Genomic DNA, 17,886 nt, shown 5'->3' with positions numbered 1-17,886 from the left:
GCTTAATTTTAGCCTGTTAAAATAAACCGTATGCCCAATCATTCTTTCCTTCCACAGCTTCTGGCAGTTATTATGATCCTTGTAATTCCAGGATTTTAAAACACAGGCCAGTTCCCAGAAAATCTACAGTTTTATAGGTCTCACTGATTAGCCTCCAATATCACCTACCTACCGCCTCCTTAAACATTCCTGAATGATTCAAGCCAGGATTCCAGTTATCCAGGTCTGTCACATAATTTATCTGCAGAGGAAACAATGATGCTATGATCAAATTTCATGGTTTAGTTTTCATTTTTGTGTACATTTCCTTAAAACAAATAGTAACCAAGACCCCCACCCTCCAAAAAAACACTCCATTAAAGGAAGCAATTGTGCACTCATTCTGAAGACTGAAAGTGTCACAGAAGGAATTTGAACAACCAGGATTATGCAAGACCCCCTTTATCACATACACATATGCATACTACCTCGAGCAGCTACAGCAATATCTGTGGAACTCTGGATGTTGTTAGACTGCAGTTCCCATTATCCCTGACCATTCTCTATACTATGAAGGCCTGATAGCATATCCGTCTCTATCTCAGTTCAAAGAGTACTTTTCTGTTTGGAACTCAGGCTCCACTACTGCCTCCTATTTAAATTCTTGAGCAAATTAATTTGCTTTTAATCTCACCAGTTTGCATTCTGGGAAATGAGTGGTTGGGACCAGCCATGCTTACTGTGGCAGCCATTTTAGGAAAGCCCTCCACATGACAGCCATTTTGTACCAGTGACCATGGCACTCTCTTGCCATTCCAAAGAAGTCCACTGATGAAAAAAGGTTGGGGACTCGCAACTTCCTGGATGCTCTTTGTATTGACCAGCTCAAAGATCTTACACACAAAAAGCCAGAGATGGCAGGCAGGCCAGTATCAGCTGGTGCTGCAGAGGCGCCAGTGCCTCAGAAGATTTTCTTGGAGATGACCGAATGTGGGACCTTTGGCAGGCAAAGCGTGTTCTGCCAGTGAGCGGTGGCCCCTCAGCAAGAGTCCCCTTGTTTGTGCCACCACACTTCTGCTGGGGCTCTGGTTCCTCCTCCCTCCCATCACCCACTTCCTTCCTCTCCCCACCCCTGGCCAGCATTGGAGGAGAGTGGAGCTCGGTGGTCCTTTCAGCACGGTCTCCGCTTGGTCCTCTACCTACCCAGTGGGGTGCCCGGAGGAAGATGCAGGCAAATGAGTGGGAGTGGCAGCCGCTCCTCCTTGCTACCAATGGAAGAGGGAGTTGAAGGCCGAAGGGCATGCAATTCCATGGAATACGATCCATCAAGCTCCTCCTCCAATGATATTTGAGGAGTCAGGCCAGGCTGGGATGACTCAGCTCCATGGGCAAATTTAGGAATCCCACCAAAGGGCATCCAAGTGTGCATTATATTCAAACAATCAACTATTTGCTGCCTTTAAACTGTATCCCCAAACCTCCCAGTTGAGCTTAGCCACCCCAGCCTGCCTGGGGATAAGATTCGGGGCGTGCAGATGGCTTGGATTTGCTTCCCCAAGTACCAAAACATTTTGGGCTACCTTTGGGCTCTTCCAAGCCTAGGGAGAGATCCGGCAGAAGGCACAGATATAGGGCTGAAAGAATGGCTGGGTTCACATGACACACAAACCACCCCGTGCTGTTTCCATGGCATGTTGATCATTTCCTGAATTTACTGGCCAAACAGCCACATGGTTATCCAAGCAGAATGTTTTCCATGCACCACTTTCTGTCCCCTGGGCCTCACCATGCATTGCAGCTGCCCCCATGAATAAAATCCATGTCCTTTCCCCACCCTTGCCTATTGGCCACAACAGCCTCCCAGTTGGTCTGCTATGGGCCCCATGGGGATTTCTATTAAATGAAAAAAAACCCAGTTTTGCTGAGATCAACCCCCTCTGCCCCCCATGTATTTTTGCACTGTCTCCATTTCCAATAATAAACTGGGAGAGGAACACATTGCTAAGTTAATGGGAACAAAGCAAGCAATGACATGTCCTTTGCTGCGGTGCTGAGGGCATTAGAGATCAAAGGCTAGAAGGAGCCGCTTCTGTGACCATCATGCTAGGGGACTCTATAGTGTTCCCATACCAACAATGGTAAAAAGGTGATAGCAGGCCCAGACAACTGGAGAAGCAGCAATAAAGCATGGAAATCTTAAAACAAGCTGTTGATTCTCTCAATGGTTGTAAAAAAAAAACAATCCTACCACTCAGGATATCCAGAAACAGGTCAAGATGACCCAGCGGATCCACACCAGTAAGATTTGACCATGACTCCTCATGTCACGTCCAGTGTGGTAGAGTTGGACCTTGTGGGAAATGGGAGCAAGAGGAAAGCCGAAGAATTGCTCAGGAAAGCCAAGGAAGAATTTGAGCTACAGAAAACAGAAAAAGCAATCAGGCAGCAACAAGATTTGCCTAACAGATGGGGCTGTAATAGCAAAGTGTAATGGAGGGCCTGCTCCCGCAGCTGCCACTGGTTTCACTTCCTTGCCAAATAAGAAGGGACAGCAGGAGGAGGGGGAAGCATGGCAACAGCTCCAGCGCTCATCGCCGCAGGCCACGGAGATCTCTGCTCCGATGCTTGTCAGCGGTCTGGCTGGTTCCTGACTTTGCTCTCTTTATGGTGCTCGGCTTTTCCAAAGGGTTAAGACCTCAGATGCTGAGCACAGGGGCAGAGGAGGCCCTGCTCTTAGTTGGATAGTCTCAGTGTGATAGTCCTCCAACTGTGCTCATTGAGTTTTGCCACATGCTGTAGACACGCTTCCTCTTTTAAGCATATAAGAGATCCCAGCTGATGTGTGTCCTGCTTTCCCTTCCTGGTGTGTAGAGTCAAGGCAAAGCACCCAGCCTCCCCCAGTAGGCTTCCTTCCTACCACACACTCACATGCACACACGCAACTAGGGAGCCTGTCAGTGGAAGAAGACCACACAGGAGATTTAACACCAGCACCTTGTCCCCAGAGCGGCTTTCACTTTCCCTGTCAAAAGCCAAGGATAAACATTCCTTTTCAGGTGTTTTAGCTCAAATCTTTCCTGTCCCCAGTCCAAATTCCAGATTTGTTTTTCAGCTGCCGCTCAGACAGGCTGGATGCAACTCCAGCTTCATTCATCTGGATTGGCTATTACAGGGAAAAAAATGCTCCTTATAATAGGCGAAGCATGCCATGACAATTCTACAACAGTTACTGGGAAAACACACTAGCATTGTGCAAATGTAGCATTGTGGTCAGAGAAGTTAGAGCACTCGACTGGACTGAGATCCAGGTTCTGCTCCCCACTTGGCCATGAAGTTCGCTGGGTGACTTTGAGCCAAGTCATGAACTCTTGGCTTAAACTACTTCACAAGGTTGTTGTGAGCATAAAATGGAGAGGAGGATTATGTAAGGTATGTATGTATGCATGTATTTATTTCTATACTGCCCAATAGCTGAAGTTTTCTGGGCAATTTCTCAAAAATACAGGCAGGCAGGCAGGTAGGCAGACATCATAACACTCAACCCATAAGAGCTTGACATGAGATACACCCTTGCCATGAAGTATTCTTGTCCGAACTTCTCTTGGAAAAAGTTTCCACTTTTTGAGATGCCAGGCTGAGTAGAGGCTGCTGCTGCTGCTGAAGCAACCACTCCCCTGGGGCTGCCTTGTCAGGGCCAAGCTCCGTTCATGGCCAGCCTAGCAGCCAGGTATACACTTGCATGCAGGGTCAGCAGCATGGCCAGGATGGGTATGACTGAAGGCCCACACTGGCAGGTGCCCGCTGACTAGTCCACTGGACTTGTTGCTCCTGAGCACAGGTTGCCATCCACCTCTTTCTCTGGCCCAGACAATGGCGGTGGCAAGGAGAAGGAGAAGCAGGTGCTGATGCCACCTATTGGATAACTGGCTCTTGGCCCGTCAAGTAGGCAAAAGGGAGCAACCATGGGGAAAAGAGGAGGAGCGAGGTCAGCTGGTGACAATGGTGGTGAAAAAGGAAACTCGCTGAGGGAGAGAGTCTTGCCCAGGGGCCTCCTAAAGCATGGAACTGGCACAGCCTGCCCACCTCTACAGGATCTAGGAAGTGAACAATCACACAGAAATAAGCAAAGCAGGTACACCAAAAGGGGTGGGGACACAACTTGTAATACTCTCACTTTTAAGGTTGAAACTGACATTCATCAGTGCCCTCCTTCCATTCAACAATTCTCCACATCCAAAAGATGTGATATTAACTCCCCACCACCACCACATCTTTTCACAGCTTTCATGGTCCAGGACTGGCACCCCTCAGAAACTGAAGTTCAGGCGACAGTGACTCTGAGGAGGCATCAGAACCGGTCCCAGTTCCTTCTGAAACCTTGGACCTGAGACTTCACCCCCCCACACACACCCCCAGCGAGGGGCCACTGACTTCTAATTCGGAGGAGCAGACTCTGGACTCTTCTAGTGAACAGGGACACCCTGGGGAGCAGTGCCCAACTGCTTCCCCTCTTCTCTAACCTTCTTTCCATAGGAAAAGCCAAAACTTGCAGGAAAAGGCTGCTGGCTCTTTATCAGCCAGAGGCAGCACCAGTAGCATGGAGTTGCCAGAGAGATTACAGAAGCTGGCCAGTGACTCCTAGACTGCCGGAGATACTCGCTAGCATTCGAATCCCGTGGCTGCTGACCAAGGTCCTGAAACCCAGCCACGGTTTCCGATGTGAGCGGATGCGTCTTGACCACAGACAGAGGACTTCTGATAGAGCATTACAGTGGTGCCTTTTTGGAGCAGTTTCTGCACTTCAGCAGAAGGGGAGGACATGACAGGCACAGATCCACACTTAATAGGGTGTCCTGTCCCGCTTGACAATTCCAGTGCTCTGTCATCAGGTTGTCTGCCTCCCCCATTATGGCAACATCCTGCTCTGTCTGCCGTCCTCCTCTGCCTTTATCACCCTCCATTGCTGCAGGGTGCCTCCCTACATTTAGCCACTTCTCAACCTCAGGTTGGATGCTCAAGCCCAGTCACCCTTGCTCCCCTGAAAGCAACCATCACAACAAAATCAGCTCCTCTTGGTCTGTTGTCCCTTCAAAGGAGTCATTCCATTTTGCCTTCTCACCTGCACACAAATCTCCACTCCCAGAAGGTTCTTGCAATAGTTCAGCCTTAGCTTCCCTTGCTTTACAACCAAGGCCTTCTGACCAGACTGGGCCGGCCTTTCTAGAGCTACATAAAGAGGCTGGCTTGTAAGGGACAAGCCATCTTAGCTCCAGTGACAATGTGTCAGCAACCAGGTAGTCATGTAGTTTTGGCAACAGGATGAAAAGTCCAAGATAATGAACTCTTCCACTTCTCAACATAATAACTGTAAATTAATAGCTATAAATAATCTCTCCACCTTCTCCTAGCAAACATTTGAGTTTTTCAGGTAGACAAATCAATAATATAAATTAAGACAACCAAAACAACAGCAAAAACCCATAGAATCAAAGAATAGTAGAATTGGAAGGGGCCCAGAAGGCCATTGGGTCCCTTCTCCTGCTGTTGCGGGACACTAAGTTACACCATCCTACTCAGATGATTTTCCAGATGCTTTTTGAATGTCTCCAGTGAGGGACAGTCCACAACTTCCCCAGGTACTAGTTTCCATTGCCATACGCTTCTGACAGTGAGGAAATTCTTCTAGTCTAAATCTGGTTTCTTTTAACTTAAGTCCATTATCCCATGCCCTGCACTCTGGAATTAACAAGAAGAGATCTTGTCCTTCCTCTTTGTGACAGCCTTCCAGGTACTTGTTGTAGTGGGCTATCATATCACCTCTCAGCCTTCTCTTCTTGAGGCGGAACATGGCTAGTGCTCTCAGTCTTTCCTCGTGGGGTTTTGCCCCCAGACACTGAATCGGTCCCTCCTCCAGGTAATGTAGCCTCATTTGGATAGAGCAAAGTACAAGACAGGGAAGTTGGCTTCCACCAGTCTTACTCTGCTGGATGTAAACAGCACATCCTTCTCCATAAACTCCTCCCTTACATTCCTGGTCACATTGAGATGGCATCTTTCCATGGAGTTCAGGATGCTCTACATCATGAGTGTGGCCCATGAGTGTGTTCTGTTGGTGCCTCCACTGACTGAATGTGTGCCTGTGCACGGCGCCAGCTCCACACCCAGTCGCTCTGTAGTGCCTGCAATGGGAGCTGAGGCACGCTTGACATGACAAGCAAGCAGCATGTCCTTCTCTTGCACTTGAGGTTTACATACCCAGGTCGGGCTTCAGCCTTGTCCAGGGCAAAATTTCTCCTCCAGGACCTTCCTCCTCCTGTGCTTTGTCGTCTTCTTCTGCCATGGGGGCGCCACTTGCCTTATCTGCCTCTACTACAGATCTTCTTCTTGATCTTGCCATATGGTATTGAGGAGAAAGATTTGACGTTGTTATGTGCAGTCAAGTCATCTCTGACTTATGGTGACCCTATGGATCGAAACCCTCCGAAATGTCCTACCCATGACAGTCCTGCTGAGTTTTTCTAAATTTTCTAAAGTTTTTCATTCCGCATCTATGGAATGCGCTCTCCAGAGAGGTCCGCCTGGCGCCGTCGTTATTTGTTTTTCGGTGCCAGGCTAAGACCTTTTTATTTAAAACTTATTTTAATTGTTAAATTATTTGTATTTATAGGATTTTAAATTTTTAGCCGAGATGCACCGGAGGTTTTTAAATAATTTTTTATTGTTATTTATTTATGTATTTTGTTTCTGTTGTGAGCCGCCCCGAGGCTTCATTGCGATGGGGGTGGCATAAAAATGTTTTAAATAAATAATAAATAAATAAATTCAAGGCTGCGGTTTCCTTTATAGTGAATCCATCTTAGATCTGGTCTGCCTTTTCTTCTTCTGCCTTCAGCTTTCCTAGCATGATTGCCTTCTCTAGAGATTTTTGCCTTCTCATGATGTGCCCAAAGTACAACAGCCTCAGTTTTGTCAGTTTTGCTTCCAGGGAAAGCTCTGGTTTGATTGGGTCTAGGCTGGGAATGTGTTGTGCCCACAGCCGACTGCTGCATTACAGCTCACTTCCACATTTGGCAGCTGTCCACTGCAGTTGAGGAGATATTGCTCTGACAGCCTTGATTTCTCTCATGAGCAGGGCCAGCTCCTTTAGTCCTTGGGGACACACACACAAACATGAATCTACCCGTGTGATCATCTCTATGAGTGGTCGGGGGGGGGGGGATTGTAGTAGACACAGATGTTATGGGAGGAACAGGTCACAGCACTTATTAAACTTGACGTGTACATCCCGGTTGCCTGTCAACCTGGCCAGATCTTCTCCCAGCTACCCACAGACTGTGCAACTTCCTGAAGAAGGGGAGCCTTTTGTGTCAGCAGCAGGGCTCCCTTCAAACAAGTCAATCATGGTAAAGAATTCAGTCTTCGGTCTCTTGAACTCAGACTTGGTTTGTGCAGCACTCTGTTTGTGCAGACTTGGTTTGTGCAGCACTCAGACTTGGTTTGTGCAGTAGCCTGTAGTGCAAACGCTACATGTGGTCAGAAGCCTCTTTCTCGTGAACTAACTCAAGCAGCTTTTCCATCTCATCAAACCACCTGAAGGTTCCTCACCTAAATGGCATGTTTGATGCAATGGTGGAAAAACAGAATAGCAGGATTGCAAGGGGCCCAGAAGCCCGGTGCAAGTTCAAGTCCTTAACAGAAGGCTATCCAGAGGCATCTTGGATGCCTCCAGCATGGGAGAGCCCACAATCTCCCTTGGTCATTGGGTTCCATTGTCATACTGCTCTAACAGTCAGGTAGTTTTTCCTGAAGTTCAGTCAGAATCTGGCTTTCTCTAACCTGAGTCCATGCCCTGCACTCCAGGCTGATCAAGAAGAGATCCCTCCTCAGTGTGACAACCTCTGAAGTACTTGGAGAGTGCCATCCTGTCTCCCTTCAGTCTTCTCCTCTACAGGCAAAATATGCCTGGTTCTTCCAGCCTCTCCTCACAGAGCTTCATTTCCCAATGATGTCCATCAATCAGGAAGTTTCCACTTTCTGTTTCCTGGGTAGATGGACTTGCATTTTTCCTGGTCTGTCACATGAAAGGAGGGGGGAAGCATCAAGAAAGAAAGAGGGGCGGGAAAGCCAAAATTCAGGATGGAACAGACAAGCACATTCTCAGAACTGGGAAATTAGGCAACCAACAAGCAAATATGACTGAGCATTAGAAAGGAGAGCAATTCTTGCGTACTTGTTCTTGTGTAAGAAGTAAACATCTATATGGCCAAAAAGGAGTGGTGATGAGAAGTGGGGAGCCAACAACCACTCTCTGGACTTGCCACAGATGCAGGAACCGTTGAATGGGAGGAGGACAACGCAACACTTCCAAGGGAGAAAATTGGACTGCCAGGTGGGCAATGCTCTGCGTGTGTGTGAGTGTGCACGCATGCATACGTTTCCATCCCATTTTGGGGGCCTCTACTTCTCTCACTTCCATTTCCCATGGACAAGGCAGTTGACAAGGCCAGGCTGCACATATTCTAATTCATTTGCAAAAGTATGAGAAAAAAATATTTTTTCAACAATATCTGCATTTGCAAGTTCCAAAGCCCTGATTTTGTGTGTGTGTTGCAAACAAGTGATGTCCCCTCCAAAGTGCTCTTTGGTCACTGGTGGCTGAGCAGTCACAAGCAAGAGAGGCTGGAGGTGGCTTTTTGCCAATCTCTCTCCTAGGTTCAAAAAACACAGGAACTCCCATGGGTATGAACAAGCTATGGATTCTCTGTTTGAGGATAAAATAAGCTAGCCCGCAGACACATTGTCACATTGTCTCAACCCAGCTCTAACAAACCATGGTTTGTTAATCACAAGCAATCCAAGAGAACCCATTGTTTGCTTCCATGTTGTGAACTGCTTGTTGTTTGTGGTTAACAAACCAGGCTTGAAACAAACCTTTAGAGATCCATTTCTCATCTGTGTGTTGGGTTTCCCCTCATGCTCAGTCCTAGCTTAGGAAGTGAGCTGAGCTGAGATGGAGTCCATGAAGACTTGCAGAACTCCAGCTGCACAACTGGCAACCTGTTTCTGCAGCACGCACAACCCAAAAGCCACAAGTCATGTGCACACTTATACAGGGCTTGATTCCTTCTGAGGGCTACGCAAACACTCAGTGCCAACTCAGACTCACAGCTTCAAGAAAGGAGGCCAAATCCCTGTGAACTGAGCTGAGGGAACTTGATGGATTCCCACCCCCTCAGACATCCCTATAACAAGCCAAGATTTGTTATCGCAGCTGGGTTCACTCAACGTGACAAGCCTTGTTTCAACAACAACCCGCAGTTCAATGAAAGCCCATGCTTCACATTGAGTGCAGGTTATCATGCTGTGTAAACCCAGCCCTTATGTCACACTTTGTGTTATACTACACATACTGCTGTGAAGGAGCAGTAGAGAAGCACTTTGCCCCTGTATATTTAGTTCAGCTAGTGAGGCTTAGAGTGCTTTCCTAGGCAAGGAATGGAAGGCAGCCTCCTCCACAAGTACAGACCTTCTCAGATGTGCAAGCATGTTTGCTACATGTTTGCTCAAGTGGGACTCATATTTTTCCGGTTGCTCTTTCTAGGAAGCCACTCTGGTGCTACTGGCTGAGCTTCTGTGGGTTTTGGAAGAACGCTACTTTGAAATCGTACTTGTATGTCCACACAATGTCTACTGGATTTTACTTTTTTGTAATGGCTGCTTTTGATGTTAGCATTCTGCTTAAATATTTTCTGCAAGCCACCCAGAGGGGGCTATGCTCTAACAGCCCGCCTAAGCATCTCTTTATAAAAATAGATTATGTAGCACTGAGAAATTCCTCTCCCCAAAGTGCGTGCCACATAAAATGCTAGAATAAAGCAAATTCTAAACCTCATCCATAAATAGGACAAAGGTGAACATCCGCAAATACAAAACAAACATTATTGGTGCATATTCATATGTAGAACTTGCAGGAACAATCTAAGTCCAAAAGCAGTATTGTCATGGCAAGATGCATCCACACACATAATACAGTCCACCAAACTTAGAGCCTTTCTCTCCTTAATCAACTTAATTATTCAGTCACTTTCATCAAGGCTTAATTGCACTCTCTTTCTTAATTAACAACCCAGGATGCAGAACAGTTAATTTTGTCTATCCCTTGGAAAATGTTTACCATTCCTGCACTCACTAGAATTAGTAGCCCAAGAACATTTGAAGGGCCACTGGTTCCTTACTCCTCCCCTGCTTTGGATTTCAAATTCAGCAGGAATGTCAGAGAAATCCACAATAGATTCAGATAGGTTTGGATTTCTGGGCATCTAAGTCTGTGGACTTCACAGCAGGCCAACTTTGCCAGAATCATGTAGATTTCATGGGCTTGTGAACTTTTTCCCCACTTCTGGGAAGGGTCATTAGCACAAAATACACCTGCACTAACATCAGTTAGCACAGGTAAAATGAAAATTCTGCTAAAAGTAGCAGGTGCTGTCAGTGAGCAGATGATGGAAGAGAAGATGCCTGACAGTCCATGAAACAGTGACAGTACAAATTTAGCAGCATCTACATATTCTTAAAATCCAGTACCTTAATTTGCCCAACCATTATTGTCTTCAGCTTATAGGTCCATTTGTTTACTGTTCTTCTAGTTCATGGTTGTGGATGGTTCCCAGATGGTCTCCAGTCCAGGCCACACTCATTTCACTGCAGCAGCAAACTGCAGTGTGGACCTTCAGGCACGGGCAAGCCTATGTCTACAGTGTGCTGCACTCAGCACAGCCATGACACCAGGGTCAAAGCACCATGACTTTTTGATTAGCAGAGATGATGGTGTCATTGCCAGCGTCTCCATTCCTGAACTTCTCCGCCGCCTTCCCATTGGCTTTTCCCAGCAGTGGGGTACAGCAGGAAGCCACCCCTGATGTAACACCAAGTATTTTTGTGTGGCTTGGTCTTAAATGGGCTTTGACTTTACAAAATACCTTCTTCCGGTGGAGATAAAAGCTGCTTCTTTGTCTGCTGATTTGGATCAAGGCAGCCACTCAGCTGGTTGGCATCTCCCTTGGGGCTGTGAGGCTGAGGAGCACCTGCCCTTCGCCATTTGTGATGACACCGTGGGTTGCATGTTGATCCCAATAATTGTGTTCTGTTGTAACTTTGACCTGTGAACTTTTTATCCTTTCAAAACAGGTATGAAAATGTGGGGTTTAATTCAAGCACATAGAGTTGAAATGTTTTTGAAGTTTGAGGCAGTTCTTGACAGTTTCTTGACCCACTTGCAGTTTGTCAAGAAGTGCATCCTGATATTTAGAGAATGGCAAAAGCTAATACCCTGGACTGACAGAAAGATGAGCAAGTGGGTCCTAGATCAAATCAGGCCAAAGCTTTCCTTAGAAGCAAAAATGACAAAACTCAGACTGTTATACTTTGGACACATCATGTGAGGGCAAGACTCCCTGGAGAAGACAATCATTCTAGGGAAAGTTGAAGGCAGAAGAAAAGGAAGACCAAATAAGAGATGGATTTGCTCCTCAACGGAAGCCAAGTCCTTGAATTTACAGCAACTAAGCAGGGGTGTCCTGGAGAGGTCATTCTGGAGGGCTTTCATTCATAAGGTTGTCATACATCAGAGAAGACTTGATGCCATGTAGCAACAACAAATTCCAATCCACACATTTTTCTGTGAGGGGGACACAAGAGGCACATGAAGGAAGACCTCAGCTGCTCTTTCCAGGAATGTCTAATCAGCTGACCAAGTGCTCACAAGCAGGCCTGTGACTAGCAATAGCAGGGAGGGTTCCCTATTAGCCCTCTGAGGCAGGGTCATAGATCAGACACAGCAACGGGGCTTCCCCAAGCAAACAGCCTGGAGGCCAAGCCTGCTGGAGGGCTCTACATCCAAGGAGGCTCCACAAGCCCGTCAAGGAAACTTCATGGGCCAGAGAGGTTCCCTGCCCCTGTTTTAGGAGCTCTTGCACCATGGGGCAGGCTAGGAGGAGGAGCAGGTGAGGAAAATGAATTCAATCACCTGTTCCCCTGCCTGGAGCAAAATTCCATGCACAGCCCCTGGTCCCCTATTATTCAGAAGAACTTGTATCCATGCTGTTACCAATTACTGCTGTCTGTCTTGGATCTGATTATGCTTCCCCATGCCTGAAGCCTATGAGCAGTACCCCCTCTGGCAGAAGAAGCCTGCAGACACATTCAAGGCAAGGAGTAGCTGAGATGGCCCCTGATGGGCAAGATGGTGTTGCTGGTGACGTCCCTGCAGGAGACTCAGTTGTGCATTTTAGAACTGCTTGTATCTTGTCCCAGTAGACACTAACTATGTAATGCACAGGAAACTTCAGACAATCAGAAAGAGATGGTGTAGCGCAGGGTGAGGCAGCTTGGTAACCTCCAGCTCTTTTGGACTACAGCATCCATAACCCCCAGCCAGTGTGGTCAGTAGTCACAGATTGTGACAGCTGTAGTCCAAAGCTGCAACTACCCTAGCATTGCTGAGTAATTGCTGAGGATGCAATTCTATGCCCACTTACCTTGGAGTAAGCCTCATGAAAGCAGTGGGACTTACTTCCAAGGAAGCATAAACACGACTGCATGGTAAGTTCAAATGTTCCTAAATCTTTAAATACTAATTGACCTGGTTCACATGACGGGACAGTGAGTTATGACTTAATTTACCCATGGAGAATATTGTATCATTGCATGGGTTTCCAGGGGTTGTCCTATGAACCCTCAAATAACCCTTGGCTTGTTTAACCCTTAAACAAATTCCTGCCAACTAGATTCATGTGACATGAGAAGCCATGACACATGTAACCAAAGAAAGAAAGAAAGAAAGAAAGAAAGAAAGAAAGAAAGAAAGAAAATCTCATGAACACTTGTCCCTTTGCCATGACAGTAAAAACACACAAAAAATTGTTTCCTACAATTCCACGTCACCCCAAAACTGATGCCTGAGGACAAGTCATTCATGTTAGCTCAGCATAGGCAATGTAATGCTTTCTCCCTCCAACTTTTTAAATAAAATCAACCACAATTTCTTACTGACTGCTGGGGTTGCTGTGAAATAGGTTTCAGTTGCTGCTGAAAACTGTGGGTTCAAAGGAATGATTTAGCATTTAGGGGCTCAGATCACACCTCTGCCTTGTAGTCAGTCTCTGGGGCAGCTTAGTTGTCCTTTGTTATGCAACCATTCTGCAATGGTACCTAGAACAGGTTTTTCTGAAATGAGGCAGGGAAAGTCCAGTACTTGCAGAAGCCCTTGAAAGATTTAGGCTAAGGCTTCTAAGCTGCATGAAAATCTCCAGGAATACAGAAGGCTGAAGGCAGAGGGAGCTCCAGTGGAGGCGGAAGAGGGGGAGGGCTGCCAGTGCTGCCCCTTTTACAGGGAGTAATATATGAATAGGGCCAAGGACAGAACTGCGATTAGGGTGCCACACTCTTTCTGGAAAGATCTGTGTAGATTCACTTACACAAGAAAAAGTGTAGATCTTTCCAGAAGGAATGTGGCACCCTAAATGCAGTTCTGCCCAACAAGCTGGGTGGCTTTTAAAAATTAGGCAGCTTCACAGAGGGAAAACTTTTCAATGGCTAATCGTCATGGTGGCTATTTATTTCCAGGGCAAGTATGCTTTCAATTGTATTTGGAAAAAAACTGGGCAGGAAGGTCCTATTGCCCTCATGCCCTGCTTACAAACTGCCCACGGGCATCTGGTTCACCGCTCGGAGCACAGTACTGGATTCAGTCTTTGATCCAATCTTCTTGTGTTTCTACTGTACCTATATAATATGGAGCAAGCAATTGGACCCCGTTATTCTGTCTCATTCACGCAATACCCTTACGTTCCAGCAGGACAATATCCCTCAATCAGAAACTGATAGACTTCCTTTTGGAGTGAGTCAGGGTGGCAATTCAGCTGTTCTAAGGACCCGAATACAGCCAACATACCTATACAGCTAATAAAGCAAGGCTAACGTTTTAGTTGTTTTTGCCATGAGCAAGTACCCTTGAAGCCCTGTTGCTCTAGCAGACAGATGTTTCTGGCTTTCCATTACCTTGCTGGATATACATGACCTCCAGGAGCATGGCTGAGTTTAATGCTTGGAAGTGTGCTGCTTGATAGAGCAGATTTGTTTACCCAGCTTAGATAACAGTCTGTATCGTTTTATAGACTCACTGAGGGTGAACTGTCCGTGGTGCTGATGCCTCTCCACATGCGTTTCATTAGATTTTATGTATCTCTAAATGGAGGGCAAAACCCAAAACTATTATCTGTGCCTTCCCTACTGTTGAATATGATCTTTTTACTCTCCATCCCATTTTATTGCAATACCATGTTTACTGCAATTATTTCCACATATAGATTCTTACAATGCTTTTTTTCCTCTTTTTAAAGAATTCACATTTTATTGGCAAGATAAATTAACGAAATATCAGCACCTTGTAGTTTCATGGAATGATGAATTCAGGTTGTGCATGCAAGGAATCAATAACTGAGGGAGATGGGTATATGATAGCACCACTGAATCAAAAAGTAATACTACTCCATGGTGTCCATTTCAGCTTTATTATTAAAGTGAAATCTAAAAACGACCCAAAACAGTTTGGGTTTCCACAGATTGCTTCTCCACAGATGCTACCTGAACACCTCACAGTGTCTCACATTCAGATATGCACCTAACCCCTTATTCAATTTGTGCTCAAAGCGGACCACGCATGACCGATCTGTAAACTCTGTAAAAATTATTTACAGAGATAGTGGCACAATCTTGCCATTTTTATCTAGATACTGTACAAACAGAAATAATTCTGTAATTTAGTTACACAATCCTGACATTATCAGGTCAATAAATGATCTTCCCTGTTTTAGTTATACAATTAAGAAAGAAATAAGAAACCAATTAACCCATGTTTTGTTAAGAATCAAACTTATACAGTGTTATGAGGTCATATTAATAATTAAGCTAATACAGAAGTCATTTTCCTGAATGGTACAAAAGTAAGATGCATGATTAAGTTATTTTAAAAGTATAATGGGCTTAATTTACTGGTGGTGACAGTTTAAGTAGAATGTCATTTGTTATCATGATAGTATAATCCCTGGATATCTCCCTTCTTAATTTGAAACTTTTCCCCTGTTGAAAAGAAAATTGAGTTTATAACATACAAACGCAAGAGTGTTTCACAAAGCAGCATGAAACTAGCATTTGCACTGGGTTCACATTCTAAACCCAAAGCGGTGATTGTCGCAGATCATTCATTAAAATCCACAGTGTACGCGCATGAAACAGGACACTTCCCCCCCATCCCCCACCATAATTTCACAAGGCAGATCTAGGATCAATAGAGTAGAACTGAGAAAAGACAGGAAATGTCCCTTGCATCATTGTGCTCTATGGAGACCTGGAAACAAAAACTCAGTATCCTGCAAGGCTATCTCAGTCTATGGAGAAGTTTGCGGGGGCCACATTCCAGTTGTGGGTGGTGCCAGAGGCAAACGGGGCTGGATCGGAAGGCAAATGCCAGCCCATTTAGCTTAAACCTCTTAATGACAGTAATGAAGCCTTAGAAGAGGCATTTCAAACTATAGTTTCCTTTTTTGGGGGGGGGCAGGGGGCACGCAAAAGCAAGAAATCTACCTCTGGCGATTTGGCTCCTGTACCTGCTTTAGGTTCTGGTTCTAGAATCTGGGCTAGCCCTTTAAGCTTGCAAGTGCACCTGCCAAATTTTGCACCTTATAAATAGTTGAGGCAGCAGAGTCTGGAACAGTAGATGGTAGGGGAGTAGAAAGAGGAAATGTGAGGGGCGATCAGGTGGTGGGGAGAAGATGGGAGGAAGATCAGGCTGCATCACTCTTTGCCTTCTAAGAGTTGCTCTCTTATAAATCACCAAATCTATTTGTTGTCCAAGGCCCCAAGTTTTACTGAACTAGATTTATACATGAGCTGGCAAGTATCTTCTATTATATTCCAGTGAAAGCCCTTCACCTTGGCTAGAATATAATTATATCAATTCTGTTAGATAATGTGACATAAAAAAGAGGACAATAAAATACCCACTTGACTGGGAAGCCAGGATAGCGTGGCAACTATGGGTCATTAGGATACCTAATTTATGTTTCAGAACTCATTTGAATTCCTTGGGCATTTCTACTGCAGTTGTAATAGGCAGCTGCTTATAAATCCTTATGAAATACATGCATTTCCAAGGTACTGGCATATGAGGGCCTAGATTCAGCTGGCTGATGTCTTAAGAGAATGCACACTATGGCACCAAGATAACAAATACCTAATTTACAAAATTCACTGGGTTTACACAGTTGAGGAGAACCTGCACTCACTTTGTATTCAATGGCCTGCTAAACAGCAAGGAGCACACCTGAGCACAAACACACCTACACCTTTTGCATATTCACTACAGGGAGCTAGGTTTCTCCTTATTTGTTTCACATGTCCACAAGCACAGACAGTGTTTTTGCAAAATAGCTCCTTATTGTCCAGTAACAGCCAACAACTTACAGAAATTGAGAGACTAGTCTCTGTCCAGGAAGAGTGGTTAGTTGAACCCAAACTAGAAACTATAATGAAAATATGAAAATACTCTGAAATGTACTCTGAAAATATATAGCATTATTACAGGAGATATTGGGACACAATATTTTTCACTGCTCTACTCAAATTATACATTTCACTGTCAAAAAACAGGATTCGTTTCCTGGGCTCTTCACTGAACTGTTTTGCTTAATGCAATGTTAAACCTCAGTCCATCGAGGGCCACTGAGAACTGGAAACAAATGTGCATCTGCAGATCTTACAAGGAGTTTGCAGATGGGGTGGGAGGGATGAGAACTGTGTGCAGTGCCAAACTGACAGTTCATGTGCACACAGTTTGCTGCTTTTTCACATCTATGAAAAACATCTTTAAGTAGCAGTTCCCACCCCAAAGAGATATCAAGTGACCTGAAGGAAAGGAAAGGCCTTTAAGAATCCACATTCATGTTTATCAGCGCCAAAATGGGAATACTGCCATCTCTTTAGGCAGATTTAAAATATGACCCCCCCCCCCAAAAAAAGGGGGATCTGCTGATAAATGTGTCAGGCCTCTGTCATTTCTCTCCTCCAGAACAACTAATGCAATATAACCTGAAGTTATTTTGCTGTACGTTCCCAGCCCTCCTGTGATCCAGTGAGGCAAAGAAACTCCATACATGATGTTGGGAGTCAGCGTAAATTGTAGCTGACATTACAGGGGATGAAACATGTGAACCATACACATATTTGTACAAAGGGTGTGAAATATGTATATATTTAAACATGTTTAAATTTGTTCTAACCTGAAAGAAAGTCATAGTTTGCTCAGCTAGACTTGCAAAGCTGTCAACACTCTTTCAGCCCAAGGGCTGAATTTGGTTTCAGAAAAGCTGCAGGAGCTGTGTTCCGACGGTGGTCAGGTCCAAATCCAAAAGATAAGGGCCAGAATCAAACAGTATTTTATCTGAGAGCTCTTACTGACCATAATGAAGCCTTAGGAGGGCCATAGCAACTTTCTGAAATGTGGAAAAACTACATCAAAGCTGGGAAACCACCCATCAATTGATGGTCATAGAAATGGGACAGGGCTGTCAGGGGAATTTGGTTGGCCATATTGGTTTGCATGCCTGAGGTTCAGCAGCACGGCTGTATTGCCTTGAGAAACGGAATGCCCTGGTTCGCTTATTTTATGACCAAAATAGAGGAATTTGTTACTTTCTCTAAAACATGAATGCGATGGGAAACATCCATACAGCCCAGGTTAAGAGCTGTCTCTGAGTACGATCCTATATACCAAGACTGAAAGAAGGACGGAGTTACTACACCAGCCTTTCCCAATCTGATGCCCTCTAGAGGCTCTGGACCTCAACCCAC

This window comes from Varanus komodoensis, unplaced genomic scaffold, assembly GCF_004798865.1.
Source record: "Varanus komodoensis strain SLA01 unplaced genomic scaffold, ASM479886v1 scaffold10, whole genome shotgun sequence".
NCBI classification, from domain to species: domain Eukaryota; kingdom Metazoa; phylum Chordata; class Lepidosauria; order Squamata; family Varanidae; genus Varanus; species Varanus komodoensis.
This window is presented reverse-complemented; position numbering follows the sequence as displayed.